We start from the raw sequence: 13,768 nt of genomic DNA, 5'->3' as shown, positions 1-13,768 counted from the left end.
GCTAACAAGTCAAAGACCCAGTATTAAGAGGTTTAAAATGACTCACACTCATATGACGCCAGGAAGTACTCAAGTTTATAAGTACACAGGACTTAATATTGGTTGATAATTATGGATACTGGAGGTTATGAAAGAAAATGTAGTGAACTAAATAAGTTCCAGAATTAATGAAAAAAGACTAAGAATATATGACACTCTAAAGTCATGCTTATAGGCTCAAATTTGGGTCTGACAATTCAAGCCTTTAAACATCTTTCACATATCTGACAAGTAAGACTAATGCTAATATCCAATATTTTTCAAAAGGAAGGCAAAATGTCCACTTTCCAATGAAGTCTGAAAATAGCAACAAATTCTGAACCAGAAGTAATAGAAGTTAGTCACAAGAATGCTAAAATTCCCTGCAGAAGTATTCCACTAAGCAATTACAAATATGAGGAAACACTTTTAAAATTTCCATTACTGTAAGAAGGTTCGCCTCTTTTGTACACACTTTGCACAAATAAAGATTTTTATTTGCTGCAGGAAACAAAATTGTAAATAACAGTGCATTTTGAGGCATAAATGAGTGTCTGCATGTGGTTCCAGTACAGTCAGGTTAATACTGAGATTCTTGAGTAGCAGGAGATTCACTTTAGTGGAAAAATCCAAGTTTCTCCCACAACCATTCTCCAGTTGGGTCTTCAGTATTTCTTATTTCAAGAACCTTAGTTAGCTGAGCTCTTTGAACTAGCTTATTCTTACTCCCAGCAGACATCATCTGTTGTTCAGGTTTGCACCCAACAGGACAAGAGGAACTAAAACACAGAGGGTAAGAAACTCTTCCATCATCGTTGTGATAGTTATAACTACATACAGTGAAGCGACGTTGTCATTCTGGCAGCTCATCAGCTGAAATACCCTCATGCTCTTCATCCAGGATGACCAGCCATTTATATTGTCAACCTTCGTTAGAAGAGCAGCATTGCTAGTTTCTTTGCAAAAATGAAACTTTCTCAATTTCTCCACTGGATCTTCAGCAACATCACAAACCACTAGAGATTCACTCATTTTCCTTCTGGCCCGGCCAAAATTCTGCAGAGCCTTTCCTAGGGCCCATTCAAGCACGAATTCCGTTTGAGCCTTTTCTCTCCTATAGCTTCCTCCCTGAGCTCTGGGATATTCTCACAGGTGGATATGTGATCCTCTCACTTTGCTAAGGCAGATCACAGCCATTTCTTGCCTTTTCAGCTCACACAGCACTTATCTGGGTCCTGCCATACATACCCCCTAGGACATTCAGTCAAGAGGTGAGGGACTCTCTTATTCCATGGCTGCTGGTGCAGCCCACCTGCTGTGTTTCCTCCCAGAGAGACCTGGGTTGAAAGCCAAGCCTTGTTTCCTCTGCTTCAAGTGCTGGCACATAGTAGGTGTTTAGTAAATACTTCTTGCTTTTAACTGTGGGACTCTGGGCAAGTGACTTCAGGTCTCTAAGCCTCAATTCCCTCTTCTGGCCAATGCGCAATAGAATCTTTCTACTGCTGACTCATGTGGTTCTTGAGAGGAAGGCAATGGTGACTGGCCCTGTGCTTCATTAGGACAGATGAGGAATCTCCCTCTGCCAATGCCAGCTGTCTCCTCTACAACTTACAGGCTTGGGGAGCAGTCAAAAAGATCGAGAGATTTGGGAACCAATCTGGAACTATGCCCAAAATCATAAATTATAGATTGTGCCCACACTTGTAAACCTGGGTATACCCTTTGAACCAGCAATACCACTACTAGGTCTGTTTCTCAAGATTATCAGAAGAAAAGGGAAAAAACATCCATGTTCTAAAACTTTGATAGCAGCTCTGTTTGTGGTGGCAAAGAACTGGAAATTGAGGGGAAGCTCATCAGTTGGGGATGGCTGAAACAGTTGTGCTATATGATCATGATGGAATACTACTAGACTATAAGAAACAATGAGCTCAGTGATCTTAGTAAAACATGGAAAGACTTACATGAAATAATGAAAAGTAAGATGAGAACAACAAAGAGAACACTGTATACAGTGACAGAAATATCACTTTAAGACTGACTTTAGGCAAGTAAATCATTTAGAATATCATAGAAACCCAAATTTACTACAGAGATATATAAAGGAATGTGCTATCTGCATCCAGAAAAAGAACTCATAAATAGAAGTAAGGAAGGCATGAATTTACAGAAATATATTGATACAAATATATAATTGTGTCTAATGGTAGCATTTTGTAGCATACAGGGCATGGGAGGGGAAAGAAAGAAAATTAAATTATTACTTTGGTGTACAATTAATAGCAAAAGCAAGTTGTACAAAAAACATTTGCAGTTTCATGTGCAACTTTCTTTTCTATTCTACTCTTTCTATTCTTTTTAAGTTCAAAAGAAAACAAAAATTTAATTATAATTTTTAAAAATCCTACAAAAGGAAAAAAAGAAGAAAACTGAAAGGTGATGACAAACCTAGAATTAACGAGCACCAGGACATGAGCCCAGGTCTTCTTCATTCCCTCTCTTTTCACTCTTTTTGTTATCTCTCAGTGAGAATAAAGCTTTAAAAGAATGTACGATCTACGTATTTAGAGGTCTCTTGAGTGTCTGAGGTGTCACCAGCAGATATTCCCAGGGTTTTGGGGGTAGGAGAAGTGGGCCAAGGCAATACCTCCTTAGCTTCATCTTTGGGCAAAGGAAACAGGAAGGACAATCACCACTGACATCACCAAGCCTGCCACCCCTATGGGGACAGCCCTGGTCTCTACCTCTTAGGTCACAAGATTCCAGCAGCTCATTTCCTCTGCTGACACCACAACAGGCCACTCTTTCCACCATCCTGATCTCTCCATCCATCACTCTCCTTGCTTCCTTGGGTTCTCTTCTGGTCAAACAAACTGGCACCACCAGAATGAACCTCTGCCAAGTGCTTGCTTTGGCTGCCCTCTGGACCCGTGAGTCAACTTCTCCTTCTTTTCAGATCAGGTGAGAAACGGAAGAAATTCTCAAAAGGACCTGCTCACATCTCTGTGTTCTCTTCTTTTATTTCTAGTTGGACATGCAGCCATAGAACTGACACAGCCTGAGGTCTCCATCACCAAAGAGCTAAGAAGAACAGCACGTGTGACTTGTCAAGTGTCTGGCTCCACAAACTTTGCTTCTGAGTACATACACTGGTATCAACAGAAGCCAAACCAGTCTTTGAAGCATCTGCTCTATGTACAATCAACCAGCACCCCCAAAGTAATACCCTTAGGTAATGTAAGGGACAAATTTGTGGCAGAAAAGAATAAAGACAGAAGAACTTCATTCCTAGCAATTAACTCTATAACACATGAAGATGAGGCCACCTACTACTGTGCATGCTGGGAAGACCACAGCAATCAACACCCAATGACAACACCTACAAGAATCCTACCCTCCTCCCTCCCTCCCACATCCTCTTTCCTGGGGGCCACCTCCTCATTTCTCACTCCCATCCTCAGCCTGCCTGCAGCACTTCCTGCATTTCTTCTCAAGGCCATGTGGCCCATGTCTATACCATGCCACATTCCTGTTCCAACTCACACAGGTTCCAAGCTCCCTCCATCAGCATCATAATCACTGACATCTCTACAGGGCTGTAAGGTTTCCATTGGTTTTATGGGTTGGATTAGACAGCTTCTGAGGTCACTTCCAATTCTCAAATTTTTGCATTCTGTTTACTGGCAGCTTTACACTACATCATGTTGTCTCACCCTCTTCTCTCTCTGGAACAGAATCTCCTTCCATTCCCACTTTACAGAAGGTGAGATGATAACAGATGATTTAAGTGGCTTACCAGGAATTCCTTGTCTGAGGCAGAATTTGAACACAGATTTCCAGATGTCATGTCTGCCACCAGTTCAAGGTTCATGCACCAAAGCTGGCAATTGAATCCTATAGTCCTCAGGAGAAAATAGGAGAAAGAGGAAGAATGAAGACATTAATATCATCTCTTAATTCCTTAGGTCTCTGAAACAATTCACAAGTTTTCTCTGACTAGGGAAGTACCTTCCAGCATTGAGATGCTATTTCTCCTCATTATTCATGGTGGTGGATGTTATTTATCGTTGTCAGTCGACAAATTCATGTGGAGTGTGCCCAGTGCTGTGGGAAAGAAGTAAGGAGCCCAAGACATAGTCCCCTTTAAGAAACTGGTGCAGTAGTGGTGTGGAAAGTCAAGCTGGAACAGGAGCAATGACCCTCTCTGGTTCTATCTGGACGAAACCTTTCAAACTGACTGGCAAATTAACTCTCCAAATACCCATTTTTCTGGGGGGATTTGAAGAACAGGAGAGCAGATCAATGCCAGAGCTCACTTGTTTCTTTTGTCAAAGGGAAAGAAAGGTTCAGGGGTCCCATAGAAACAGTATGAGTGAAGGACAACACAAAGTGAAAGGTTATCATCATCCCATCACCTCTGGGAGACAGGCTTGTACTTGGGAGTAGCCTAGAGTCAGGAGACAAGGCACTGGACTGAAAGTCAGAGAGACCTGGGTTGAAAGTCAAGCCTTATGTCCTGTGCTTCTACTGCGTGGCACTTAGTGGGTATTTAAGAAACACTTCTTGCTTGATTCTACCTGTCAACTGTGGGTCCCTGAGCAAGTGACTCCATCTCTAAGGCTCAGTTCCCTCATCTGGACAATGTTCAATAGAATCTTTCACTGCTGACTCACATGGTTATGGAATGGAAGGCAAAATTACTGGCCCTGTGCTTCATTAGGACAGGTGAGGAATCTCCCCCGACAATGCCAGCTGATGCCTTCTCTACAAACTACAGGCTTGGAGAGTGGTCAAGAAGATTGAGAGGTTTGAAGAGTGATCTGGAACTATGTGTAAAGTTGTGAAGTGTAAATTAAAAGAGCTGAACACAGCAGCATGTGTGATTTATCAAGTGTTTGGTCACTTCACCTTTAAGGATAAGTCCCTATATTGGTACCAACAAAAGCCAAGCCAGCCTTTGCAAATTTTACTCTTTCTCTCAAAAAGCTGAGTCACTAATAAAGTATCCTTAGGTGATATAAAAGACAAATTTGGGGCAGAACAGATAGAAGACAAAAGAACTTGACTCCTAGCAATAAATTTCATAACACATGAGGATGAGGCTGCCTACTACTGTGCATGCTGGGAAGACCACAGCAATCAACACCCAATGACAACACCTACAAGAATCCTACCCTCCTCCATCCCTCCCCACATCCTCTTTCCTGGGGGCCACCTCCTCATTTCTCACTCCCATCCTCAGCCCACCTGCAGCACTTCCTGCATTTCTTCCCAAGGCAATGTGGCCCATGTCTATGCTATACCACATTCCTGCTCCAATTCACACAGGTTCCAAACTCCTTTCATCACCATCATCGCCACTCATATTTCTATAGAATTGTAAGATTTCCATTGGTTTTGTAAGTTGCACTAGACAGCTCCCAAGGTCCCTTCCAGTTCTCAAATTCTGTCACTCAGTTTTTTGGCAGAGAGCCTTACACTATATTATGTTGTCTTACCCTCTTCACTCATTATGGTGACTGAAGTGGCTTTCCTAGCATCAAATGAGCAGTGCTTTTTAATTCTGATATTCCTGACTCCATGTCTGGCCACCTGTCCAAGGCTCATGCACCAAAGATGGCCATTGGATTCAATATTACTTTTGAGGAAGTAAGAGACACAGACAGAAAGGCAACATTAATATCCTGTCTTATTTCTTTGGTTCTCTGAACCAACACAAATGCTTTCTGGGGTCACATTTGCACTAAGTGACCAGGACCATGCCTTCCAACACTGAGATGGGATTTCTCATTATTTGCGATGGTGGTTCATTATCTTTTTCAGTCAACAAATGTTGATTCACATAGAGGGTGCCCAGTGCTGTGGGAAAGATGAAAAGAGCCCAAAATATGGTTTCTTTCAAAAGAAATGCCAATAGCCTTGCAGAAATGCTATGACCAGCCGTGGAAGAGAACATGAGTCTAGGCATCAGTGCAGAGCAGAGTAGACCTGCCATGGCAGATACCTCTGGGATCAAATAGAAAATCCTTTCTTTGGTGTTCAAAGCCCTTCATAAACTGGACCCTTCCTACCATGCCAGACACCTTCTATGTTCCGCTGTGTTTCATACAGACACAGAAAAACACACCTACACATACCCACATACAGACACACACATGCATATACACATGCACATAGACATATATGCATGCACACAAACACACATATAAACACACACACATGCACACACATACACACTTAGATCAAGGCACATTCACTGGCTGTGCCCTCTACCTGGGACTCTCTCCTTCAACTCTGCCTTCTGCATTCCCTTGGTTCCTCCAAGTGTCAGCTAAAATTTCATTTTCCACTGGAAATCTTTCCTGATTCCACTTAATAATGAGAAGGTTTTTCCTCTATTAAATATTTCCAACTCATCCTGTCCAAACATTGTTGGTACTTTGTTTGTCTGTGGTCTCCCCCATTACCCTATGAGCTCCTTGAGAGCAGGAACAGTTGTTTTTTGGGAAGGGGGAGCAGGAGGGCACTTCTTTGTATCCCCAGAACTTAGCAGAACAACTAAAACACAGTGGTGCTTAATAAATGTTTGGGGCAGCTAGTGGATAGGATAGGATAGAGTGCAGAGGACAGAGTGCTAGGCCAGGAGTCAGCAAGACTAATCTTCCTGAATTCAAATTTGACCTCAGACACTTACTAGTTATGTGACCCTGGGCAAGTTACTTAAACTTGTTTTCCTCATCTGTAAAATGAACTGGAGCAGGAAATGGCAAATCACTCCATACCTTGGCCAAGAAAGCCACAAATGGAGTCAGGAAGGGTCAGATGTGACTGCAAACAACTGAGCAGAAAGTGTTCACAGACTATTTTGACTTGTTCCTTGACTTCCTCTGACTCGTGAAGTCAAAGTTTCTGAAGCATCACCTCAGTTCCTTCCATCCATCTCAATGGTACTGATTTTGTACCTCTTTGCCTGTCCTCCCGGCTCTCTGCTTTGTCCCATTAAAAATAAGAGCATCAGATGGGAGCAGATGTGTGTGGTGGGCCTCATTGGCTGCTCAAAGTCCACAGTCCTGTTCCTGCTCCCTGCCTTTGCCTTGCTATTTTTAAGACAGCCATAGTCAGTGTCTAGTCATACGGCTCCCCTTCTAAAGCCTCCCTTCTAAAACATTCGGGGAGCTGGCTGCCTTTAGACAATCATGCAGCGCTTCTTGGGGCACAGATGGTGTCCAAGAAGGCACAACCTTAGGCAGCCTCCTAAAGTGCAGATCTCCCAAGAGGTAATAACGATGGTAATACTATTGATGATGGTGATGATGATGATGATGATGATGATGATGATAATGATGATGATGATGATGATGACATACCTGCTATGTGCCAGGCACCATGCTAGTCACTTTATGTAGATCTCACTTGCTCCTCACGATGATGCCGAGATGTATCCTACTATTGTCCTCATTTTACAGTTGAAAAACTGAGGCAAACAGGGTTAAGTGACTTGCCCAAGGTCACCCAACTAGGACATGTCTGAGATCACATTTAAGCACAAGTCTTTCTGATTCCAGGTCCAGCCTGGAGTCTCCCCGGTGCCACTGAGCTTCCTTGTCCACTAAACTCTCCCTGTCTCTTAGCAGAGATATAAATCTCTTCTCCCACTGGAATGTGTTTTAGTGGTACCAACAAAGATGCACTTCTTAGAGGAACAACTCCACCTTGAGGTACCATCCAGGCCCTCGACTCGATTTTTTAGCCTATTTTCCCATGGCTTTCATTGTTGTTCAGAGCCTAGAAGAATCTGTTCCCCATGGACTTGGTGGTAGCCAAGCAGCTGCTTCCCTCTGTCCCTCTTCTCCCCCTCCCCATCCATGACATCTCCCACATTGCTATTCTCACCCACAACATAGAGCAGCTCACTAATATGGCCTCAGGAGGTTTAGTTCCCTGATTGTCAGGGCTGTCCTTCCTACTGCTTCTCTCCAAATTATTTAAGTTCCCATTAACTATTTAGGATTTTCAGGGTTTGGTTTTTGTCTTGTGCTCCTTGTTGATCCATCTTTGCTCTGTTTAACCCCATATCTAAGAAGAGGGTGGTCAACAGAGTTAAATTCTGAAGAGAGGCCAGTGAGGTTGAGGACTGAGAGGAAAACCCTGAATTTCACAGCAGAGATATCATTGGTAACATTTAAGAGATAGGTTCCAGTAAAGTAGGGGTGGGGTGCGCAATTTGGGGTGAGGGAGTGTGTGAGCACTTGCCATGTGCAATGAGAAGCCAAGCAGCCCACATGCATCAGAACTGTGATCCAGATGTGCTATATTACAAGGCAGATATTATACCCATGTTCACAATTTCCTGTGAAACGTAGGGACCCATTACAGGAACCTCATATTCTTTATAAGGACCCCTTTTCTAAGGAAGGGCACCTGTATACAATGATGCTGCTTGTAAACACCTAAATGATTGAATTCAATGAACTGTCACCAATGAATTAGCCTAGATCTCTTTCCCCTGTGGGTGGTTGTGCATCTATGGCCAAAAGGACTTTTTCTCTCATTAGCTTCCTTCTGGCTAGAGTCATTTCCTTCTTCTCCAATACAGGCATCACTTCCCTTCTGAAGAATGTCTTCTGCCTCTCTCCCAAAACATTATGGAGACTACCAGAGTGTGACTGGTTCATTTTCTGATCCTGACTTTCTTAAGACTTGTGAGGTCTTTCTTCTTATCTTTTATTTGGTATCAATTTGTGGAGGGGGTCACAAAATGGGTGAGGGTAAAAAACCTGATGCTTTCATCCCAGAGACAACTATGAACTATGGGATAAAAGACTGAATCTGAGGTTTCTTTTTAAGGCAACACCACATCTCTTCCTCTGAAAGATGCAGCATTATGTAGTGATCTCAGAGTCAGAGTCCGTGGGATGAAATCCTATCTGAGGTCACTTACCCAACAGGACGACTCTGGCAAAGGTACTACCAGGGCCATAACCTCTACCATAAGAGCACTGGCTGTACTAAAGGCTCCCTGAAAGACATTTCCAAGCCTCCATCTGAATGGGTAAATGCATTTGATTAGCCTTGTTTCAGTTACTCTAAAGAGAGAGACAGAAACTTTCATACCCTTTCTGCTCCCTCTGTCCTTGCTCGAAGGTCGATGTCTCTGTTTCACTCTCTAAGTAGATACAAGAAGTCAAACTCGCCCAACAAATTCCTTTATTCATTCAAACAGTGACTGTGCTATGCCATGTAAAGGCCAGTTTTATTCCATAAATTAAAAAAAGTTTAAAAGACAATGAAAACTCCTTTAACCCATTAAAAAAAAGTCGTCAGTCAATAAGGAATTCGTTTATCATCAGATCAGCGCTTATTTTATGTATAATTGATTAAAGTACTTAGTAACGACTTTGAAAGAATTTTTGCACCATTCATCAGTAGCTTTTTAAAAGATCCTTTCAAAACCGCTTTCATTAACTTGTCTTATGTTCTAAACTTGAACTATCCACCTCTCAAAGTCCAAGTCCAGCCCAAATTCACCAGCCCTATATTTTGAGTTGTTGGGTATCTGGCAGTTCAGGATAGATTCTTTTCTCTTGTAGGGGCAAGTATGGAGCCCATAGTGACCCAACACATACTGTCCAACACTACGAGAACTGGTAACACTGCCTTTCTTGAATGCCAAGTAAAGGTGTCTCCTTTTGGGTATGCTTACATTCACTAGTACCGCCAGAAGCCCAGTGGGCATCTGGAATGGATTCTCTATCTTTCATCCAATGAGAATGGCATTCATGAGGATGGGGTCAGTGAGGAGAGGTATGAGGCCAAGAAATGGGAGAGCGACTTCTCAGCAAGCCTCAGGATCCACCAAGTCACAGAGGCAGATGGGGGGCTATACTACTGTGCCTGCTGGGATGGCACTCTGAGCCAAAACTACAGAGGCTGTGAACAAAAACTCTCACTCTGTGCATCCATGCAACTGGGAAATCCTCACTGTCAACCCCAGGTCCCACAGCTAGATAGCGGGCATGGTGGTAATCTTGCCTGTGGTCGACTCAAAACTAGGAGGGGGGAGTCTCAGAAGTGGGTCTGGGCATCTTGACCCAACTGTGAGATTTTCTTTCATTTCCTTTCCCTTCTCCCACAGCTGCGCAGGTTCTTGGAAAGTGTCTCTGCTCCAACTCAGCCTCACCAACGTGAGGAAGCCTCTGTCAGTGAATGAGAGGGTCACATCGCTCAACCAAGTTCCAAAAAAAAGGCATTTGGAGGGCCTTGGATGGTGCCATAGAGGTGAACACTTAATATGATCATAGACATAGGGGTGGAAAGGACCTCAAGAGGAATCTGACCCAAGACCTTTAGTTTATAGAGAAGTAAACTGAGGCCCAGAAATGTTATACTTGTAGGATCCTAGCTTTTCCTGAAAGGCACTTTAGCAGCAATCTAGATCAGATGCCTCATTTTGCAGATAGATGAGGAGACTTCATCATGGACAGCAAATGACTTGTCCAATGTCACATGGGTTGCAGGTGTCAGAGGCAGGATTGGAACCTACCTCCATGCTCCCCCATGCATTGTTCTCCTTGAAAGATGAAGAGCCAGCCAGGATCTGCTAAATTGCACAATCCTAATTCAGGGGGATTTCCAAAGAGTGTTTGTGTGCATGGCACTGGAGGCTGGAACAAGCCATCTTTGACATCTCTTTCAATTCTGAGGTACTCAAGTGCTCTAATTTTCCCCCAGACAATAGGCAAAGGTATGTTCCCCAACTTTGGTCTCAAAACTGTGCAAAGAGGAAAGGATGGGTCCCCCAATTGTGAGACATTTTATTTTACTCATTTTATTCTGAACTTAAGAAATAAAACAATCATTCCAATAATATAGTAGAATAGAAAAAAACACAGAGGATTGTATATGAAACAGCACATGTATTGTGACCAACTTGCTATCACTTTTAATACATAATAAAATTATCATCTAAATATATTTTTATCCTTTTTTCTTCCTTTCTTCTTCTCACCCCAAACCCTAGAGGTAGTGACCATTAGACACAAATATCTGTGTATGTTTGTGTATGTAAAAAACATACAATACCTACCTCTATTTCTCAGTTTTTTCTCTGGATGCTGATAGCGTCTTCCTTCATGTATCCTTTGTAGTTAACGTGGATATTAGTAGTGGTCGAAATGACTTAGTCACTCAAAGTTATTCTTGAAACAATGTTATTATTATTGTATATAATGTTCTCTTCCTTCTCCTCATTTTGTTCTTCATTATTTGTGCAAGTCTATCCATGTTTTTTCTAAGATCATTGAGCTCTTCATTTCTTATAGCACAACAGTTTTCCATCATGATCATATACCACAATTTGTTCAGCAAGTCCTCACCTGGTGGGCATCCCCATAAATTCCAGTTCTTTGCCACAAAGAAAACTGTTATAAATCTTTTAGAACACAGAGGTTCTTTTCCTTTTTACTTAATCTTCTTTTGAAAGAGTCCTACTAGTGGTATTACTGAGTCAAAGGGTAGAGGCATTTTAATAACTCTTTGGGTATAATTCCAAAATGCTCTCCAAAATGAGTTCAATCAGTTCACAATTCCACCAAGAGTAAATGAGTGTCCATTTTTTTCCATATCACCTTCAACATTTGTTGCTTTCCCTTTCAATCATTTTAGCCAATCTGATAGGTATACAGTGGTAGTTCCACATCGTTCTAATTTCCAATTCCCTGGTCAATAGTGATTTAGAGCATTTTCTCATATAGCTATAAATCATTTTGATTTCTTTATTTAAAAACAATCTCTTCATATACTTTGACCATTTACCAATTGGGGAATGACTTTTTTGTAGATTAGAAAAAATTCTTTATATATTTGACATATGAAACCTTTATCTGAGAAACTGTCTATAGTTTCCTGCTTTCCTTCTGTATATTAGCTACCTTTTTTCATTTGTACAAAAATTTTCATTTAATGTAACTGAAATTATCAGTTTTTAGAACATGAAAGTTCTTTCCTTTTCCTCCTGATAATCTTGAGAAACAGACCTAGTAGTGGTATTGCTGGTTCAAAGGGTATGCCTAGGTTTATAAGTGTGGGCACAATCTATAATTTATGATTTTGGGCATAGTTCCAGATTGGTTCCCAAATCTCTCGATCTTTTTGACTGCTCCCCAAGCCTGTAAGTTGTAGAGGAGACAGCTGGCATTGGCAGAGGAAGATTCCTCATCTGTCCTAATGAAGCAGAGGGCTAGTGACTATTGCCTTCCTCTCAAGAACCACGTGAGTCAGCAGTGGATTCTATTGCACATTGGCCAGAAGAGGGATCTGAGGCTTAGAGACCTGAAGTCACTTGCCCAGAGTCCCATAGTTAAAAGCAAGAAGCATTTATTAAACACCTACTATGTGCCAGCTCTTGAAGGACAGGAAATAAGGCTTGGCTTTCAACCCAGGTCTCTCTGAAGGGGAAGGGCTGCACCAGCAGCCATGGAATAAGAGAGTCTCTCACCTTTTGATTGAATGTCTTAAGGGGTAGGTATGTCAGGACCCAGATAAGTGCTGTGTGAGCTGAAAAGGCAAGAAGTGGTCGTGTTGTGCCTCAGTAAAGTGAGAGAATCACATATCCACCTGGAAGAATATTCCAGAGCTCAGAGGATCTTTGAGGAAGCCTAGGAATTCCTAGAAGAGGAGGTGGGAGGAAGTTGTCCTGGAGTACAGTTGGTGTAAAGGCATGGAGGTGGGAGGTGGATTTTCTGGGTGAGGAAGCTCAGTAGGAAGGCCACTTTGCCTGGATTTTCACACGCATGAAGACAAATACATTCGTGTGTGATATGCCTGCAAAAGCAGGCTTAGCTCAAGCAATGATGGGTTTTAAATGCCAAAAAAGGCATTTTAATTTTATTTTAGAAGAGACAGGGAGTTACTAGAGCTCTTTAAAGAGGGGGCTTAACATGATCCCAACTGAGTTTTGGGAACACCACTGATGTCCTTAATGTTCCTTCAACAAGACACTCCAAATCCCTACTATGACCATTTTCTCTGGCTGTCCATCTCCCTACCCCACCCCCATTCCTGGAATGCTCCTCCTCCTCATCGTCCCCTCTTGGATTCCCTGGTTTCATCCAAGTGCCAACTGTGATACCATCTTCTACCAACCCATAGCCAGCCTCTCTTAATTTTAGTGCCTTCCTTCTGTGGGTCATTTCCTATTCATCCTGTAGAAAGCAGGTACTTACCCAGTTATTTGCTCAGCACAATGCCTGGCACCTAGTAGGTGTTTTGTTGTTCAGTTATTTGCAGTCTTGTGCAGCTCTCTGTGACCCCACTTGATGTTTTCTTGGCAAAGGTACTGACCTTCTACAGCTCTTTTTACAGATTAAGAAACTGAGGCAAACAGGGTGAAGTGACTTGTCCAGGATCACACAGCTAGTGAGTGTCTGAGGCTAGATTTGAACTCCGGAGGAAAAGTCTTCCTGACTTTAGGCCCAGGGCTCTGTGCACTATGTGCCACCTTGATGCCCTAGATGTTTCATAAATCTTTATTGACTCACTGGCTGACTGGTCCCCATCCCACACACACACACACATGCTACAAATGCTTTCCCTCTGACACAACCTTCAACTTATTCAACATGTGTGTTGTGTGTACACAGTTATTTGAACAGCGTCTCTCTATTAGGATGTGAGCTCCTAGAGAATCAGGGTAATGCATTTAGGCCACGGCATGGACTATGCTTATTGATTGGCAAAATGAATGAATTAT

General features: G+C 42.4%; 1 pseudogene; it reads right to left on the bottom strand.

Annotated features, from left to right (window-relative positions):
* Positions 1 to 634: 634 nt before the first annotated feature.
* Positions 635 to 1,475, bottom strand: LOC140497758 (glia maturation factor beta pseudogene; annotated as a pseudogene).
* Positions 1,476 to 13,768: the final 12,293 nt, after the last annotated feature.

This window comes from Notamacropus eugenii, chromosome 3, assembly GCF_028372415.1.
Source record: "Notamacropus eugenii isolate mMacEug1 chromosome 3, mMacEug1.pri_v2, whole genome shotgun sequence".
Classification (NCBI taxonomy): domain Eukaryota; kingdom Metazoa; phylum Chordata; class Mammalia; order Diprotodontia; family Macropodidae; genus Notamacropus; species Notamacropus eugenii.
Note: the sequence above shows the minus strand (reverse complement) of the source record. Positions and strands in the feature narration are given on the sequence as shown.